Source organism: Lissotriton helveticus, chromosome 6 (genome assembly GCF_964261635.1).
Source record: "Lissotriton helveticus chromosome 6, aLisHel1.1, whole genome shotgun sequence".
Lineage (NCBI taxonomy): Eukaryota > Metazoa > Chordata > Amphibia > Caudata > Salamandridae > Lissotriton > Lissotriton helveticus.
The window spans coordinates 262,047,694-262,068,643 of NC_136067.1; positions in this window are offsets into that span (position 1 = coordinate 262,047,694).

A 20,950-nucleotide genomic window follows, 5' to 3' on the forward strand; every position below is an offset into this window, starting at 1 on the left:
AACTTGCAAGTAAAATCTCGACTCGTTTTATGACTGCTGCATGGAAAAATGATCAATGCTTCCCTTATATTGATAAGTTACCGGATAGTCAGTTACGAAAAGAAGTGTTAAGGGTAAGAATTGAGGTAAACCCTTGTTACGTGAACAATCTGGTAAAGTGTGCTATGACAAATAATACGGGAGGCTGCACCTGCTCCTTGGGTACCCAATGTGATCTGCCGCATATTTTATTTGATTGCCTGAAGTTCCTGGACTCACGTATTATGCTTTTAAAACCAATATTTATGAAATATGAGATTAAAACAAGGACCCAAGCTGTGACACTAATGACCGAAATGGCCTATATAGATATTGCCGTGGCCATGGGGAAATTTATGCAAAAAGTGAAGGCAGTTTTATATCTTTTTAAGACATTTTAGCTAGTTTTCCCGCAATTTAGGTTATAGTGTTTTTTTTTTAGATTGTACTTGTTTTTAGGATGTATTTATGCGTGTCAATGAAATGTTCTTTTAGATGAAAATGTTATTAACAATTTGCATTGTTTGCGGACGAATGGTCCGAATAATCGTGAAATAAACTTGAACTTGACTCATTATTAATTTGTCTTTAAATTTATTTACTACTACCACACTTGTCTCTTTATGACTCTCTTCATCTCTCTTTTTAAGTTTTACTACACACGCTTTATTGTGTTCACAAGACTTCGCTATGGTTATTACTTCAGATAAAGATGGATTATCTTTTTTCAGCACGCTTCTTTGATTTTGTCTAAGGAACACCCCAAAATGAATTGATCCTTCAATCTCTCCTCATAAATAGACCCAAAATAGCATGTTGATGCTAATTTCCTTAGTACAGTAACATATTCCTCCACATTTTCCCCTGTTCTCTGCATGCGTCTTCCAAAATGATGTATTTCTAGTACAGTTGGCAATTTTGCCAAAAAATGCAAATCTAATTTCTTTAGACAAATCTTATAATCATTTAGATCATACACATCTTTTGTGGATCATTCTGGAAGATGCTGGAAAATCTCTTGTCCTTCTGATCCCAAGCAGTGAAGAAAATGTTTCTTTCGCCACTGAGTGAGACACCACATACACGGGAATAATGTGAGAAGACATTTTTCCATTGTTTCCAGGGAATAGGAGGCTCTTCTGGGTTCAATAGAAAAAATGGGGGAGGTAGAACATTCTGCACTTTATCTCAAGTTAAAAATAAAAAAATAATTATATGTCAATGAAGAACCTGTAGATTCACCTGTGGAGTAAAAATTAAGTTGGTAATCATATAATAAAAAGTATATGAGGAATTGTCCACCTGTAAAGTAAGATATTAGAAATGAAAGTGTGCATATCTCTGAATAACAGGCTGAAGTAATAAGTGTGCCTGTCACTGAAGAGATGTCTTTGAGTGTGCCTGCCACCTTATATGTTGATGGATGACAGGCTGAAACCATAACTGTGCCTGTCACTGAAGTAATCGTCTTGACTGTATTGTTTAATATAATATGAACGTTTCCATGAGGAAAAGATGATTGTGAGAAATAATGAACAGTAGAATGCTTTATTGTCTCCAAAGATTGTTTTTGAAAAATGTCTTTGTAATGATCACATGTGAGATTTAAGGAAGAATGGATGATTTCTACACGCGTTCCACAAGCAGAAGAGGTTAGCAGTCTAGGTTCTATATTGGAGGAAACCGGAAGTGTTATGACATGATGTGACTGGAAGCTTCGTGCGTAGAAAACAGAATGCCTGAGAGGAAGCAGAGCATGTGGGCTAAAGGAAAAACAGCTTAGTAGCAACACAGCAACAAGCGGTGAAAGCCGGTAGGATTAAGGCAGCACGTGCAGTTATCCAGCGAAGCGCAAGTGTACTTTGAAAAACAACAAGCGCTAAAACAAACGCGCAATGAATGCCAGCACACCAAAGCAGCGCGTGCACAAATTTAAACAAGGTACAGATGTAATTCCTCAAAAGCAGACAACACGCAGTGAAAATGCGTACCATATAACTTTTCCATAGGCAGGAAAATACATGGTGACAGTACGTAACCTTAAAGCACCACACAAATGCAATTAACATTGCAGGGATCACCAGAGGATGCCTTGTTAAAAGTAAGAAGCTTGGGGCCAGATGTAGGAAAAGCGTATTTACCGATTCATAAATACCGAATTTTACCGATTCCGTATTTATGAATCGGTAAATATGAAGGTGGGAGATTTAGGAAGATTCGGTAATTGAATTACCGAATCTGTAAAAATCGATATTTACCGAATCGGTAAATACCGATTCGGTATTGCCCATTAATTCCTATGGGCCTTGAAGCCCATAGGAATCAATGGGCAATACCGAATCGGTGTTTACCGATTCGGTAAATACCGATTTTTGCAAGGGTGCAGGGGGTGTCACTTTGACACCCTCTAGCACCCCGAATACAGGCATGTGTGCCATGTGGCACACAGACATGCCCTAAGGGCATGTCTGCCTGTCACATGGCATAGGTGTGCATGCACACATGGGCATGCACACCTGGATTCGGTATTTTACCACCCAATTGGATTGGGTGGTAAAATACCGAATCTGTAAGGCCTGTGGGACTCGAATCGGTAAAAATACAGATTCGGTATTTTACCGATTCGGTAAATTTACGGAATCGGTAAAATAGGGCCCCTACATGCCAATTCTTAAATATCGGTCGGTAACGGCCGAAATCGGCCGTTACCGACCGGTATTTTGGCTCCTACATCTGGCCCTTGAGGTTGAATAAAGCTGCACACAGTTAGAATCAGGGCACGGCAAAGTCAGCACATTAACAATAAAGGAGTGCTATTTATCCAAATGACAGTATTCTAGCAGTAAATCTCCACGCAGCCACAACACTCCATGTCCAAACGTAGTTTAGGCAGTCACAACTACAGTGGAGAAAGTTTCAATATTTTAAGTACAATTAAAATGTTGAAATACAATACCAGTCCAAGAGTGCTTCTTAGTAGAAGTTAGGTAGAGTTGAGGTGTGTGTTTAGATCTAGCAGGGTTCTTTCAGCTCGTCGCCATTGTAAAGAGGATCCTCACACCAAAGAGGTATACAAGAAGGTTATTTATTTAAGTTGATCTTCACACCCCAGCCTGCTAGTTCCAGCTTCAGTTTCAGCTCATTAGTACAGTCCTCTCCTTTGAATCAATTCATTCTTAGAAGAAGCCTTAGAGGAACAACATTCCAATGCAAAGATGACATAGACAGAAGAACTTAAGGGGCTTACAATGGCTTAACAACAAGTAGCGAATACCACACCCTTCTCCCTATGGGAGCGGGGGCTACTTTAGTTATGAATGCAGCTGCTTGGGCACCTCGTGTATTCTGGAATAGCCCTTAGCAATGCGGCGGTTGCCTCCTGGCAGAGGTGGTTACTTGGGCACAGTGTATTTTTTCAGGCTACTGGGGCACTTTCAGTATTTTCTTTTTGGCTGTGATTTTAGAATTCCTCTCATTGGTGGGGTTGGAGGACAAATGAGTCCTTTTGTTGTGAGGTAGCTCTTTTAGTCACTAATTCACACCTTTTTTTATAGGAATTCCTTACCTCTCAGGTGTGGTCTGCTGTAGCTTTCTCTGTATTGGTCTGTTCCTCCTGGGCATCCCTGGATTACTATGGGGAGGAACTGGGCTTTCCCTCTGAGGCAGCTATTAGAGGGAAATATATTTTGACAGAGGACCTGGAGCCAGTGGTTTCGAAACCTTCAGGTCCCTGAAGATATAGAGCAGCCTAGTGCTAGCGGTGAATGGTTTCACCAGTACCAATGGCCGTCGGGTCCTAAATTACCAGTAATTCCTGCTATTCTTTTACAACATGAATGGAGACTTCCTGAGAGAGTCTCAGTGCCTCGGTTTATGGGAAGGCTATATCCCTTTTCTAAGGAAGAGACTAAATTGCCTCATGCCCCTTGATTGCTAAACTCACTGGGAAACCAACTCTGCTGTCGGAAGCTTTGACATTGAGTAACCTTAGGAATAGAAAAGTTGAAGCTGCTTTGCTGGCCTCAGCCTTTCCTAGCAGTTTGGGATTTGTGGTGTATACACTTTTCAGTCCTTAGACAAGGATTTCTAGACTCTGTCACCTGCTATTCAAGAGGGTGATGATTTTTCTGAATTGTTTGGAGGTATGAATGTGCAAGCTAAATTTATCTAGGCTATAGCGCTTGATACTCTGTTTCTGTAGTGGCCTCTGCCTCTTATGTAACACCAAGACTCCATTTACACCTATGAGGTTGTAAGGTGGAGGCGATACAAAAGGAATATTCGATCTTTTGGTGGCAGAAAGCTATTTGGTGATGAATTAGAGGACGTCCTTAAAAAGTCTTTCAAGAGTCAGAAGCATGTTCAGCCATTCTGTCACAAGCAAAGGTCTTGGACGGGCAGCAGAAGAAGGAATGATCAGTACACAAGGAGGATAACTGATTTCAAATAGAGTTGTTCCAGCTTTCAAAGTAAATCTACTCAGCCAGGAGGTTCTGTCTGCCAGTCAGGCAGTAAGGTAAGTTCAAAACAGGCTTCCTGACTCGACCAGGCCTCTCTCTCTCCTGTTTGAGTTATCAGTTGCAATTCCAGGAGATATGGCAAACAAGAATTTCCAACGGCTTGGTCCTTCAACTTGTTTCTCAGGGTATTGCATTCTAGAATTCTCCTCTGGGTTTCTGGAACCTCATTTCATTTAGACACAATGCCCACAAGAGACTGTAAAGAGAGTGGCCTTGGAAGAATGCATATTCTTTCTAGTACTCAAGCAGGCTATTATCAGAGTCCCATCCCATGAGAACACTTGCGGTTGTTACTCTCATGTTTTCCTGGTCCAAATGGTCTTGGGAGATTGTTGTATCTGTACGTGTGAAGAGGAGCGAGCTGAGAACAGAGCACAGAACGTCATCAGGAAATAAGCGCGAGCGGTGAAGAGAGAGAAAGCTCAGTGCGCGAGCTTAACACAGCTTATTTACGCTCTGTCATCACGCAAGGTCAAGCAACGTGACACCACGCAGCGGCCATTTTGATTCACTTGTAAACAAAGGAAAATATCCCGATTCAAAAACACCGGTTAAAAAACGAACAAGTTCTTTTTATATATAAAAAGAAGATCGTCACTGGTAATATTAATTATTTATAAATCGGATCATTTTTGTTTTCAATATCTGAAGTTGACTCGTTAAAAAAAAAAAATATATATATTTTTTTTTTGTGAAATAAGATAATAGAACAGCAATAAGGTGAATTATTAACAATGGCCTACCAAATTCAACCTTATCAAATAAATCCTTTCCTACAGAATGCTGGTAAACCACCTGTTGAAAGCTATCTTATCGCAATAGATGGTAAAGATTATACAAAGGAGAGGAAACAAGCTGTTTTATATGGACTCTTAGGTGATGCTGGAAGAGAAATCTTTGATAATATGCCTGAAAGTGAACCACCACCTGGACAGTTCATTCCTTGGGATGAGTACACTGAGGCAGTAAAAAGATTAGAAAAAAGATTTAAAGAACAACCAAATATAATGGTAGAAAGGCATGGATTTAATAAGAGAAAACAATTGCAAGATGAGAGCATTGAAGACTATCTTTCTAGTTTGCGCATTTTAGCTTCTAAGTGTGAATTTGGTGACATGCTCGATACTTATTTGAGGGATCATTTAGTCTTTCACTGTTTTTCAAACAAAGTTCAAGAACGTCTTCTAGCATGCAGAAATCCCACTTTAAATGAGGTCATCGACATCGCAATTGGTATTGAAAGGTCTTCAGTTTCAGCTAAAGTTATATCTGGAACAAGCAATGCGGAACCTGAATGCTCTATAACAAATAAGAGTAAGTTACAAGACTTTAAAAAAGAAAAAGGATCCATTTCTACAAAAAAGAATATAGTTTGTTATCGTTGTGGTTCCAAAACTCACATCGCAAATAATCCTATCTGTCCGGCACATGGAAAGAAATGTGCGAAATGTAGAAAAATTGGACATCTTGAAAGTGCATGCAAAACTATTTTTAAAAATAGAAATGTTTCACATACTAGTGTAAATGCTTTAGATGACATGGAAGAAGAAATTAGTAACCTTGTTATTAATGTAAATTTAGTAGATTCTGAAATTACCTTCAAAGCACCTTTAGGGGAAGCTTTTATTCATGGTGTTAAATTAGAAGTGATGGCAGACTCAGGGTCACCAATAACCATTTTAGATGAAATGACTTATGCCAATTATCCTTTTCCTAGTAAACTTTCTGTTGCTGATGTTAATCCAAAAGCAATTGGTGGACAATTTCTCAGAATACTGGGATACTTCACTGGTTTAGTTGAACTGTTAGGTAGAGAAATTACAACAAAAGTTTATGTGGTTGAAAAAGGAAAAGATATTATTGGTTGGCGTGATTTAGGTAAGATGGGCATTATGTTAAAACCTGGCAGTGACACTCCCATTATTCTTGGTGACATTCCTATAGCTTCTATAGATATCTGCAGAGAGAAAGTATTTTATAATAACCTAGATTCTATTCTTAGTAAATACAAAGAAGTATTTGAAGATAGAATCGGTTGTGTGAAGGGTGTTGAGCATGACATTAAGTTGAAGGACAATGCTGTGCCTATTATACACAAGGTCAGAAATGTACCATTGAGTGTACGAGCAGAGTTAAAAGAGCATTTGGATGGTCTATGTAAAGATGGAGTAATTAAACCTACAGATTCCTCTGAGTGGGTTTCTGCAGTTGTATTGGCCAAACGGAAAAATGGTAAGTTACGCATGTGTGCAGATTTGCGCTCTCTGAACAAAAACATTTTAGTGGATTGTCACCCACTGCCATTGATTCAAGAGATGCTTATGGCAATTGGAGATTCCACTCATTTTTCATTAATAGACTTAAAATCAGCCTACCATCAGGTTGTTTTGTCAAAGAGATCACAAGATCTTACTACTTTTGTTACTCCCTTTGGTGCCTTCAAATATACGAGACTCCCTTTTGGATTAGCTTCTGCAGCAAGTGTATTCCAGAAGCTAATGGACTCGTTATTTGGAGACATCAAAGGGGTGCAAGCATTTCAGGATGACATACTCATTTTTGGGAATGGAGTCGAAGACCATAATAAAACTCTTGACAAGGTTTTAAACATCTTGAGTAAAAGGGGAATGACTGTGTCAAAAGAGAAATGCAGTTTCTTAGTTCAGGAATTAGAATATTTAGGGCACTCTATAACTAAAGAGGGCATTAAACCTAAAAAGAACCTGATTGATTCCATCATGCTTGCACCTGCTCCAATTGATAAAGACTCTCTTAGATCTTTTTTAGGATTAAGCGAATACTATGCACGTTTTGTGCATGGTTATGCATTTGTGGTGGAACCTCTCAGATGTTTAACGAGGAAGAATGAAAAGTTTGAATGGTCTTTTATCCATGATGAAGCATTTAACAAAGTCAAGGATATGATTAAGAATGCACCAGCTTTGAAGCCATTTTCTTGTGGTGTTAAGTGTGTTGTTACCGTAGATGCTAGTTGCATAGGTCTTGGTGGAGTTCTTACACAGTTTGTGGATGGAAAAGAAAATACCATTGCCTTTATTTCGAGAACCTTAACTACAGCTGAGACCAATTATAGTACCATAGAGCGTGAGGCTTTAGCTTGCTCATGGGCGGTCGAAAGGTTCAGGTGCTATTTATGGGGAACTCGTTTTGATCTTGTTACAGATCATAAACCCCTCATTTATTTGATGAATGGGAATGGTACAGGCCATGCAACTTCAAGACTAGTTAGAATTATCTCTAGGCTACAAGAGTATAATTTTGATGTTAAACACATCTCAGGTGGAGCAAATTTTAGGGCAGACTGTTTGTCAAGAATTCCTCTTGACAATCAGATTGAATCCTCTGATGTTCTTGATGATGAGTGTGTTGTAGTTTCAGCAATAGATGCGTGTGACAATTCTTTGGGATGTTTTTCTGAAAATGATTGGTTGGATGGTTATGAGAAAGATCAAATTTTAAAAAAAATCAAAGAATACATTAGAAAGGGATGGCCACCTGTTAGAAGTCTTAGTAAAGATCTTGTACCTTACCAACAAATATCCTCTGAATTAAGTTTGGAGAATCAGTTCATCACCAGATGTGGACTTTTTATTCCGCCCTGTGATTTGAGAAAGGGTCTTGTAGAGAGAGCTCACTCTGGGCATCCAGGAATGTCCGGTACCAAGAAAATTTTGAGAAAATTTTATTGGTGGCCTAGTATGGATTCTTTAGTTGATGATTTTGTTAACCGGTGTCCTGAATGTCTTCTGTCCGACAAGCATTGGAAGGGAAAAAAAATTGTTACATCTACTAATTTATTGCCTGAACAAGCATGGGAAAAATTAGCAATTGATTTTTCGGGACCTTATAATATTTTGCCGGAAGACATGAGATATTTAATTGTCTTAACTGATTATTATTCTAAATGGATCTCATATGATTTTGTTAAATTTCCCTCTACGGATATTGTAATTGAATTTCTAGAGAAGATTTTTAATGTAGAAGGTTTTCCAAAGAAATTAGTATCCGATAATGGCACACATTTTGTATCTAAAAAAATGGTAGATTTCCTGAATAAATATGACATAAAGCATATTAAAAGTCCTTTGTATTTTCCAGCTGCAAATGGACTAGTTGAAAGAGCAAACAAATTTTTCAAAGAAGGCATACAAACAGCTTTGTCATCAGGAATGGAGGTCAGGAAACATGTAAAAGACAAGGTTTGGAGTTATCTTAATACTCCGCATTCTATCACTGGTTTTACCCCTTTTTTCTTGTTGAAGGGCAGGGATGCAAATGATATCATCAAACCTCTTTTTGATAAAAAATCATCTTCTTTAAATAAGTTACATCTTTCTAAAGCTGATTCAGTTGATGAGTGTGTCAGGCAGAATTTTGATAAAAAATATAAATTAGCAAATAATATTTCTCCGACAAATTTGGAGTTTAAAACTGGTGATTGGGTAATCATTAAAAAACAAAAAAAAGTTGTCAAAGGGGAATCTAAGTTTTCTTTGCCCCAACAGGTTGTTAGATCATCTAATTCATCTGTTATGATTAAGAATAAGGGTTGGTGGAATAAGAGTGCTGTTATCAAGCTTGAACCTTATCAAAAAGACATTATCTTGAAAAAACTTAAAAATAAGAATATTTCAAGTAATTCCTCCTTTTTATGTTACAAAGATTTTTTTGGATTTTGTGCAACCATTTTTTCCTTTTGATTTTGATCAAGGGTTAACATCTAGAGATCACGAAGTTTTTGATAATACTCAAAGTTCTTCACATGTTAGTGAAACTAATTCTCATTCTTGCTTTGGTGAGGGAGTGGGTGAGAGTAATCTGTTGGATGTAGAAACAGATGCAAATTCTGTAGATAAGGTAGTAGAAACAGTTGTTAATTCTGATGCTAATTCTGTAACCAAGGAGGTTGAAGCAAGTCAAAGTTCTTTATCTGATTCTGATTTGAATCTGACTTCTGTAAAGAGAAACATTGTTATGCCTTCCAAATTTAAAGATTATTATTTGTATTGAAACTTGTTGAGCCTAATGATATTTGTTTTACTTACTTTTGTTTTCTTTTCCTTTTATGGAAAGGAGATGTTGTATCTGTACCTTTTATTTCCAATTCTATGACGTGTACTGTATTCTATAATGACACATACCGCATTCCATGTTCTATGTTTGAGCTCTGCTGTCGGGTCATTCGATTCCGTTACTTGGACACGACAGCATTGCTCTTCCTTAGCCTGTTCTTGTGGGTTTATATATATACAGATTTATTCTTAATAAATCTTCTACTCAAACTCCTGCCTTGATATGTTGTAATTCCTTTATAAATACAACAGAGATTATCAGATGATTATAGACTGATGGTTCATGAACATGTTCATTCCTACTCTGCAAACTGAATACCTTGCTGTAGGTAATTCCTTTGATTACTACATGAAATGTTCTGGTTCAGGCTTCAGCAAGTGTTTGTTTATGATTACAGGGGAAGATGGTAAGTTGGGTACTAAAAAAGTAATTTGATATTTGAAGACTCTGTCACAGCGGTGTTGTTTTTCACTGTTTTCTGTTCTTTCATTTATTAGCCAGCAACGTTGGATGTCATACCTGGAGCTCACCTTCACCTGGGTCAGGTGGTTTGAGCTACCTTGTTGCATTGATTTCAACCCAGGCAAATTATGATGGATAGAACCCAGTGTCAGCCTCGATCAGATGGGAACTCTTCTGGTGGTTGCGCCTTCCTTCTTTGGAGAGGCGTTCCCCTCTTCACTATCTAGACCCCTCGACCACAGTTACCAGCAGTTTGGGTTGGAGAACAGTGTTGGAAGGTCATGCCGCCCAAGGCTACTGAACTGTGGCTGACAGTATAAGATCCTCAAACTAGAAGGAACTAAGGTGGGTATGGAATGCCCTGATTTCTTTGTTGGGGACCCTGAAAGGTCACTATGTTCTGACTCCTCACATGTCCTCTCAAATTTTCAATCAATGGGGGGGTTCCAGTGGTGCATCTCTTTGTTACTCCTCTGAACTCCAAATTTCCTCTATTGTTCTCCAGGTTCTGCTCTCCGCCTTTACAATTCCTTGGCCTCTGTGGCTCCTCTATGCATTCTCTGCAATATAAGTGTTCCGTGGTTTCTATTGCCTTCTCAGGGAACAAGTGGAAGTGTTAGTGGTGCTTCCTCTGTGGGCTAGGAGGCCTTGGTTCACTCTTCTCAGGCTTTTGACTCTGGATCTGTCTTCCCGTGGTCATGCCTGTTCTTCCTTTGCCGACAATAGCCAAATTAAGACTCTTGATCTGGAGATTGAGAGGGGGGTGCATGAATAAGGGTCACTCTTTGTCTGTATCCCATTCTCTACAATCTTGAAGACCAGCTTCCATGAATAAGGCTTATGAGCATCATTGGGTTCTTTTTATAGATCGTGCACAGAAAAGTTTTTGTCTTCTGTTTGTGCTCCTGCTTCTAAAGATTTTCGATTGCTTCAGGATTCCTTACCGGTCATCTTCATAACTAGTGGAGGCAAATTAATCACTAATGCCCAGTGTTGCCACAGTACTCGGCTTAGAATTCAACCTTAGACCACAGCCACACTAAAATCTTACAATCAGAGGCTCCTGGCAGTATTACAAAAAGTAAGTTAATCTACAAGATATTTTCAGGTTAACTGGCATGCCTGGCTGACTTGAAGAGTACCCAATGTTGTTCACAGCAGTCAAAAGTACTGATAGCAGTAGAATTCTTTCTTTTTCCCGTAGGAAAAAGAAGTCAAGAAATATTTTTTCAAGTCAGGGAGTGAAAAGTAAACAGGCAACTGGAAGGATTTCAACCCACCATCACCGAAAGGGAAAAATGTTGCTCCCTTATCCGCAGAAGTGTGCAAACCGCCATTCCATCCACTCACTATTTATGGCAAGTTATGTGCCTGATTCATAAAGATCTTGCTGTGACTTACTCCCGTAGAACTCCTGTTTTCAAGGAGTAAGCCAGGAGTTAACTAGGCATACTCTTCAAAGTCATGCGTAAGTATGGAGCACTATGAGAGAAAGTCACACTACTACACCAATCTTTGTGAATAGTCCATTTGAATTACACATTTTGCCAGCAAGGTTTAAACGTTGAAACGCTCAGCATTTTCATTACTTTATGTAACTGTGAAGTTTGCAGACACATGTTTTTAATTCAGGAGTTGGATGGAAGTATAGTGGCCCAACATGGTACACCATTATTCACTTTTCTTTAGTCTGTTGCCTCCGCAGCAGTCCAGGGTAATCAGCAGCTACCATAGCTATCTGAATCTTTGTATTGTGCTATTGGCTTTGGTGGATAATTTGCCAGTTTCCTCAGTTCCTGATTTCTGAACGTTTTCACCTTCAGCCCTGACACCTTTCAGGACCATTGAGCTGGAGCACTTTTGAAGGTATTACAACTCGCTTCAGAGCAGCTAAGCTTGAAGTTGTTCAGATATGAAGCAAATGCAAAAAAATGTCCTGAAAGTAGTCCAAATCGAGTAGTAGTACTACAAACATAAACTGTTTTAAGGTAATCTGCCGCAGGAGGAATTGAAACACAAGTTGATCTACATAGGTACCTGAAGGTGTGCCACCTGATCTATAAGTAAAACACTTAATACAGAATCCATCACTAATATTTATTTATTGTGTAACGATTGCTCCTTTTAGTTTTGTGGAAATTTGAGTATTACCAATACCAAAATGTTTTAGGATGAATCAGAAGTAACATGCAATTGAAGGAGTATTATACAGCACACTCTGGTGTTACTTTTCACATATTTACAATATACACTGAGGCATATTTGAAGGAGCAGGTTTACTAAGGACTTGCATTATCCTTGTGATACCGAAGTCTTCTCAAGTCCTTAACTGGGATTTGCTAAGCCACACAAAGCATAGTGATGCTTTGCATTACTTTTCATCAGTTTGGCATTTAAAAAAAAAAAAAAATTATAACTTTTTCAGACACAGACAGTATTACATAGTTTCACAATGTAGGATGTTCATCATAGGTTATAGTAGCCAATGACACCACACGCAGTCTTTACATGTAATCGTATTGCAGAACTCAGAACGAATCCACTTTGCCCATATATTACATTGAGATAGTTCTTCATACAATGTATTGACACTACATATGCTGTCAAGGAAATACAGGGAATATAAGTAATGTGATAATTCATAGCAGAAATGTCCATCATAGCAGTCCAATATTGACCAGCAGTAGGGTAAACAGCCATACCAGTTGGCCGTATATATAATCAGTAATGGTAGTGCCCAACCTAGTATTTATCCAGTAGGAGGCTACTTCAAACCACCCCCCTCATCCACCTCTTGACCACCATCCTGCGTGGGTGATTCAGAACCCTCCTCCACACTTCGAGCAAGAAATGTTTGCAACGGACCCCATATATCTCTTGGTCTAGAGGCAAGTGGTTGTGTTTCAGCATATACATCAGTTTGTTCCTGACAATATATTACATCTCATACCTATTCCTTAGACTTTGGAGCTCTGCCCCTGCCCCATCGGCAAGCCAACCGTCGTTTGGCCAATAATAATGCAATACCTAGAAATTTTCTACAGTGTTTTGGTATGTGTGCAGTATATCCCAATAACATGATCAACGGGTCCCTCTCCAGTGTGATATCCAGCATGCTCTCGAGGGCCGCATGCACCTGCATCCAGAACTCCCACACCCCCGGACACTCCCATGCTAGGTGCAAGAAACCCGCCCCAGCTCTCTTACACCTCTCACATCTATCATCATCTGACAACTGAAATCTATATTTCTTTGCAGGAGTGTAGTAAAGGTGTTGTAAGAACTTATAATGTATGATTTACAACTAGCTGAGATATGTTCTGTGATCCTACAGCAATAGGCCCATTGACTGTCTGATATTTCCTTTCCTAAATCTTCACTCCAATTCATGCGGGCCGACCCTTCCACCCCCTGTCGTCGAGGCCGTATACTACTATATATGCCCGATACCAAGTGTTTCCCATCAGAGGAGGTAAGCAGGAAGTGTAAGGGGGCAAGAATTTCCGGTTCCCTAGGGAAATCGGGTACGAACACCCTCATCCCCTGCCTCAGTCGCACATACAAAAAAGCCTCCAAGGGTGTGGCACGTATATCCAGAAAAAATTGATCTATGGACCAAAACACCCCCTCAAGGAACAAGTCACCCCATGTGGTAACATTAAGTCTCCTGCATAAGGCACGGAATCCCGATTCCTGCAGTACTTCCAATTTCGGGTGGTATGAAAGCGGAAGCCGTGGAGAGTATAATAGCAGAGCCTCATATAATAGCAGAGCCTCCAGGATAACTGCTATTCTTCTCCATGCATCCACAGTGCATGTTACCATTGTGGGTGGTATCTCCATGGCCTTAGCAGGTCCAAGTATGAGTCCGCTAAGGGGGAGGGGACGCGCCAGCCAATCTTCTGTTGCTAGTTGTGGCATGTATGGCGTAGGCAGCAGCCAATGATATGCATAATGAGCCTGCGCGCTGCTATAATAGATCTCAAAGTCGGGAATATCAAATCCACCTTTATCATAGGGCTGTGTGAGGATTGACCATTTAAGGCATGGCTGTTTGCCTCCCCACAATAGTCTAATGAATTCAATCCATAGTGTTTTAAAGAAAAAGGCGCCAGGATAATAGAGAATGTTAAGAAATAGGTATAGAAATTGGGGGAGGATTACCATTTTAATGAGAGAGGCTCTTCCTGCCATCGATAAGGGCAAAGAAATCCAATGTGTGACATTATTTTCCATTCTCATGATCACTGTGCCATAGTTCAGCCTTAGTGTTTCCTCTTTGTCCTTAGATACTTGTACACCTAAATACCGAAGATCAGAATCACACCATTCAAGGGGAAAGTCCAATACAAATCGGGGGACTGCAGGCGCAAGCAGAAAAATTGCGACTTCCCCCAATTTATGTTGACTCCCGAAAGCCTGCCAAAAACCAGGAACTCTCACAACAGGGGATTAATGTTTTGTTGCGGATATCTAATAAACGGTGTGACGTCATCAGCGTACAGTGAAATCAAAATTTGACGCTGAAAACATTTAAGCGCCCTGTCCCGATGAAGCTGATGCAATCTAGACGCCAGTGACTCAATTGCTATGGCAAATAGGAGCGGGGAAAGCGGGCACCCCTGACGAGTGCCTCGCGATATAGAAAGAGATGTAGACAAGTGCCCATTTATTAACACCCTAGCAGTAGGCTTTTGATACAGCAATTGTACCCAGGAGATAAATAACTTAGGGAATCCCATTTTCTGCAGGACCGCGAATAAGTAACTCCATTCTACAGAGTCAAATGCCTTCGAGGCATCTAAAAATACAGCAGCAACCAGAAAGTCCGGCGCCACAGTCTGTATTAAAGAGAACAGTGTGCACAATTTATGATTAGTGGCCCTTCCAGGGACAAAACCAGACTGGTCAGGAAGTATGATCTTATCCATAAGGAGAGATAACCGAGTGGCCAAGACTTTGGCTAATATTTTCGTATCACAGTTGATAAGTGACAGTGGCCGAAAGGAGTCGCATGCCCCAGAGGGTTTACCAGGTTTCAGTAGGGATGTTATAACTACTTCCCGCATCGAGGAGGGTAGTATCCCAACTTCAAAGGATTCCTCAAAAACTTCCCGTAAGACCGGTGCCATGACGAATATATATATTTATAAAACTCGGCAGGCAAGCCATCAAGGTCTGGCGCCTTTCCATTCTTCAAGGACATAATGGCCTCCCTGATCTCGTCGATCTCAAACGGGGCACTAAGAAAATCCCTATGGACATCGCTAAGCCAGCATAACGCCACCTCCCCCATAAAATCATCAAGATCCACCTCCGCATGATTTTGTGTGGTGTACAATTTAGCGTAGTGTGCGGTGAAAGTTTCCAGGATCCCTTCTGTGTCTCGACATATTCCTCCCTCTGGTCGATCTATCTCCAATATACTATTGTTAAACAGTGGCCAACGTGTAATCTCAGAGAGGGCCTTCCCCGGTCTTTCCCCTTCCCCGTATCTCCGCGCCACCCAATACCGCCCTCTAAATTTAACTTCCCTGGCAGCTTCCTCTTCATACTCAGATAATTTGGTCCTAAAATCTTTTTGTACTTGGCATGTTTCCCCACTCAGCATGCGACCTTCCAACCTCTTTAGTTCCTGCTCCAATTTCTTCAATGTGCGTTGTATGTCTCTCAGTACCCCGAAACGTTTGGAAATACAGTATCCCCTCATCGTAACCTTAAAGGCCCCCCATATTACCTCCACACTGTCTACGGCACTGTCTACGGATCCTTTATTTCGTGAAAAGAAGTCCTGTATCTCTTCACCAAGTTCAGCCTGAAAGACCATATCCAACAATGCAGTTGGTTGCATCCGCCATTGAGGCCTAGGCCTATCATGCCCAGGGATCTTGATCGTGATTTTTACAGGGCAATGATAAGAATAAGTCCCGGCGAGATGTGTAGCATTACATAGGCCTGTTACTAACCCCCTGGAAATCAAGCAATAGTCCAGCCATGCCCATGTCCCAGTGTGTGATTTAAAGTGGGTTCCCTCCCTGTGCAGCGGATGTAGTCGACGCCAGCTGTCTACGAGGCCCCCCTCCTCCACAATGCCCGCCATCACCTCACAAGATTTGTTATGATAATATATTGCAGTATCAGCTCTATCCTGAGAAGGGATCAAGGCAACATTAAAATCACCCCCCCACAGAATGTGCGTAGAACCAATATCCATTATCCTACCCCACAGAGAAGTGAAAAATTCAGGTGTATCCACATTGGGGGCATAGCAATTCGCAATTGTTAAAGAGTCCCTGCCCATCCTCCCCATACAATGATATTTCTCCCTTGTGGGTCCCAGATGGTGCCAGCAAGTGCAAAGGGAACATGCTTCTTAACAAATATGGCTGTACCTCGCGCATAAGAGGAATAAGAGGAGACTGCTCAGACACTCGCCCATCTGCTGGCAAAAGTATTGTGGGTGTATATGCATCTCTAGTAGCATTGCCACCTGCACCTGTTGCCTATCCAGGTAAGCCAATTCCTGCCTACATTTCCTCGCATTGTTCAACCCTCTCAATTCCGAGTTATCCCCCCTCCCTGCCATACTTCCCTACGTGCTCATCCTGGCGATCCTGTACCATAGATCGACATTTCACATCTCCCCGCAATGTGTCATATGTCATAACATTTTGGTATAAATTGCCGGAGCAGGCACAACGTAGATGTGCGACTGGTTGGAGCGAAATGTCGCTCCAAAATGGTGTTATGTTTATTAAGTGCTTTTTTGGCATTGCACTTCCCAGTCTGCACGCTAAATAAAGACAACAGAGAGAAAACTATGGAGAAAGTGATGAAAGAGTAAAAGGAAAGGTGTGCATCCTGCCTCTATATTTGCTGATTTTCACAGAATGCCCGGCATCGGGATTGCACCCACAAGACTACAACATCATAAAAAAGAAAGGAATGCACTATTCCACTCGCTTGGAAATGACATCGTGACTCATGATGGACAGAGTTGAAACGATAAAGAAAGGGACAATAAATCATGTGGAACTTTTGTGTTTATGTGGTAGAAATAATTACGAGACTTGCATTTTGGGTTTACAGGTTGCCACAAATGGCATTGTGGGGAATGTAGTCTTTCATTGCAACAGCTTCAGGTGTTTAAAATCGTAATGTCGATGTGCAGTGTCAATTTTGATTAGGGGAGTTAATCGTTAACAACGCTAAGTCTAGATGCATGAAAAAAGGCTAAACAAAAATTGAACGCACCAATGAAGCACAAGACTTTGGGAATGAGGTTTGTCAGCACGATGGGATGAGGGGAGAAGCTAAGTGGGGCACACTGCTTTGAGATAGTTATGGAAACGGAAACAGAATGAGCACTGAACTAGAATGCAGTGAGTAAAAGACAGAAGTAGGAGGGAGTGAGGGGAGTGAATCACGCACTTTGTATTTAAAGGGAATGCTGTTGCTGGTTTGGTAGACAGAATAGTCTTGTTTATTAAAATGAAAAGATCGTTTTGTGCACAATGTATTAGAATAGTTGAATGTTAATCAGAACACAAGTGTAATGACAGGAATTTTTCAACTGATAATTGTTTTTATTGATTATAGTGACCCCTGAAGAAGTGCTAGTATGCACGAAATGCATTGGGTTTAACAAATAAACACTGCCCTGAATGCAGTATGCTTGAGTCGTGTTCTTACTGAAGCATCCCGTTTATGCCAGCATTAGTCAATTCTCCCCCACTCCCCCCATCAACGCATTAGAACAATACAACAGGGGTACTCCCATTGGGAGCTTCCCACCAGGGGACTCACAGGTACCTTGCACCTATCCAGGAGACCAACTACATCTGGTCAGTCATCCTTGAAATGGCAAGGGTGTCCAGTTTTTCCTCATCTGTCGTGTTACGCCCAGCTGCGACATTTCAAGTTAGAGGCCCTCTATCCCAGGCTACCATGAAAAGTCATATGTGGAACGCAGAAAAGATCAAACAACATAGCATTTCCATCGGAATTTAGTTGAACCTAATATGAGGTCTCAGCAACATCCCCAAGGAAGGGTCATTCCACATCAGATAACTGCATCTCCGCTGTGTCATCTTGGTCAAGATTCGCATCCTTCCTCCTTCTGAGTGTCTTAAGGAATTCCTCCACATGCTGCGGCTTCAGGTAAATGGTTTGAGTGCCCTGATATGTGACTCGGAGACGCGCCAGATACAAGAGGGCATAATCCACCTGTGCCTGTCTTAGTTTCTGTTTCACGGCGTTGAACTTGCGTCTCTCCTCCTGCACATGTGCTGTGAAGTTAGGGAAGACAGTAAATGAGACACCATTAAAGTTGAGCTGTTTCTTCTCCCTGGCCACTCTCAATACAGAGTCCCTGTCTCTATAATTTAGGAGGCGCGCTATGATGCGCCTAGGCGCACTACCAGGTGGAGGTCTTGGGCCAAGGGATCTATGAGCCCTCTCCAAGATGAACTGAGGGGAAAGCATGCCTGCATCAGTCACCGCAACCAGCATCTTTTCAATATGTTCCTCAAGCTTGCCCGTATTTGTGCTCTCGGGCACACCTATAATGCGTACATTATTACGCCGGCTTCTAGCTTCAATGTCCTCATGTTTTGCAGTGATGATTTTCATCAATTTCTCCATTTGGGTCATCCCAGTTTTCAGTTGCTTCGTAACATCTTCCGTATCAGATATTCTATGCTCCGCTTTAGTCATGTTTCATGCCCATCTAGTTTTCGAGCAATGGAGTCCATGCGGGCAGTGAGTGTATCCACTTTATCCGCGATCGTGGCGAAGCCTTGACGCATTTCCGACAGGATTGTTTGCATGTCGCTGGTAGGCCCAGCACCCTGCTCAGTGGGTACCTCCACCGTGCCATTCCTCATCTCCACATCTTGTTGGCGCACATTTTTTTTAGCTTCAATAGTTAAGCGTGGCTGACGTGAATCCTGTCTCCCCATCGTGCAAATTCCAGTCAAAAAGGGGTGTTGCAAAGTCTCGTTGTGCACACAGGGCACAGTGTCAGCGTACCCGCACTATATAACAGCCGCAGCTATGGCGTTGTGCCTCCACAGATTATGAAAGTGATAGCAGACGTCATACAACAGTTGCCATTGAACAGCAGACTATCATAAAGTCCATCACAAATATGATCCACCTGATCGATCCTGGTGCCTTCTGCACAATTATGTCCCGACTTATGGCACTATCAAGAAGCCAGAGTCCTTATTCCACCTCAGTTACACAGCGTGATCGCTGACTCCACTGGCGGCACACCATCCCTGCCACCATTCAATCCCTCTCCTATACTCAGCAGCCTTTCCCGCCAACCGTTCAGGGGTAATCGAGCAGCCAGCCCCACAGCGCCATGCCTCACTATGAAAGTTTCAAGCAGCCCCCTAAAACTGTGTAGCAGATCTGATCTATATTAGCTCTCCTCGTTATATTCATAGCATGACATTCCAAATGCAATCAACGGGTATGAGCCGTTGCAGCACAAGCACACATATCATGCCGTCCCAGTCGCAGTATCAAATGTCTTCATGTAGGAGCAGCGCACTGACCGCTTATGATAGATTTCCTGTCCTTCCAGTGAGCCACAATCCACTAGTAGTGAGCGCTGCACTGTCCAGCAGCAGCGGCCGCCATGTTGTCAGTTAGGATATAGGGAGGCAGCTGACACTCAACCGATCCGTTGTGGCTGCACCGCAGAGGCAGACCAAGGGTTTTATTTATTTATTTATTTATTTATTTATTTATGCGTTTTTATATAGCGCGGACTTTACCCGAAGGTGTCAGAGCGCTTCACAATAGGAACAGAACTGATACATGAGAACATTACAAGTGAGCAAAATACAAAAGCAAACGTTACATTAAATGAGGCAAAAATGACAATCGTGAGCCAACAAAATACAAGAGGTAGCAAACGGTGCATTACAAAAGTGACAATCGTGAGCCAACAAAATACAAGAGGTAGCAAACTGTGCATTACAAAAGTGACAATCGTGAGCCAACAAAATACAAGAGGTAGCAAACGGTGCATTACAGGAGGAAAAAGTGACGTGTGCAGGTTACAAAAGTGTACAAAATAAACAGAGGTAAAATACAGTAATATATGGAGGACACTCAAGCACAAGATCAAACGTTACGTGGGCACTGGTGGCACTTGTGCAGGTATCAAAACAAACAAATTTAAGAGGTAGAAAACAGTGTGTTACAAGAGAAAGTGACGGGTGCATGTTACACATGAGTCCCAAACACAGGTAGGATAATACTGCAAAAAATGGCAAACTCTCAAACCACAAGAACACACTGGGAGGACACTTCCAAAGTCATGCAAAGTAGATTTTTCAATAATTAAAAGGGCTTCCTACAGATAAAAGAGAAGGCATGGATTACATTTGGAAGTGTCTTTGAAGGAGGAGAACTTTGAGGTCAGTTTTGAAGGCCTGGGAGGAGGTGGTGGTCCGGAGCTGAGGCGGAAGTGAGTTCCAGACTCTCACTGCGCTGCCTGAAAAGGATTGGGCCATCGATCTTTCCTTCTTGAAAATGGGAGGTTCCAGCAGTAGATTTTCCGCATTTCTTGATGGTCTAGAGCCTCCAGAGAGTTTCAGTTTATTCGCCAGGTAGCGCGGAGAGGAGGAGTGCAAGGCTTTGTGGGTGATGCAGGCAGTCTTGTAGATAGCTCTAGCCTCGATGGGAAGCCAGCGGAGGGTGGATAATATGGGAGTGATGTGGTCACTTCTTTTGGCCCCATAAATGAAACGAGCTGCTGAGTGGAGAACAGACTTAAGGGGGTATAGGTGGGATTTGGGGAGGCCAGTCAGAAGAGAATTGCAGTAGTCCAGTCTGGAGAG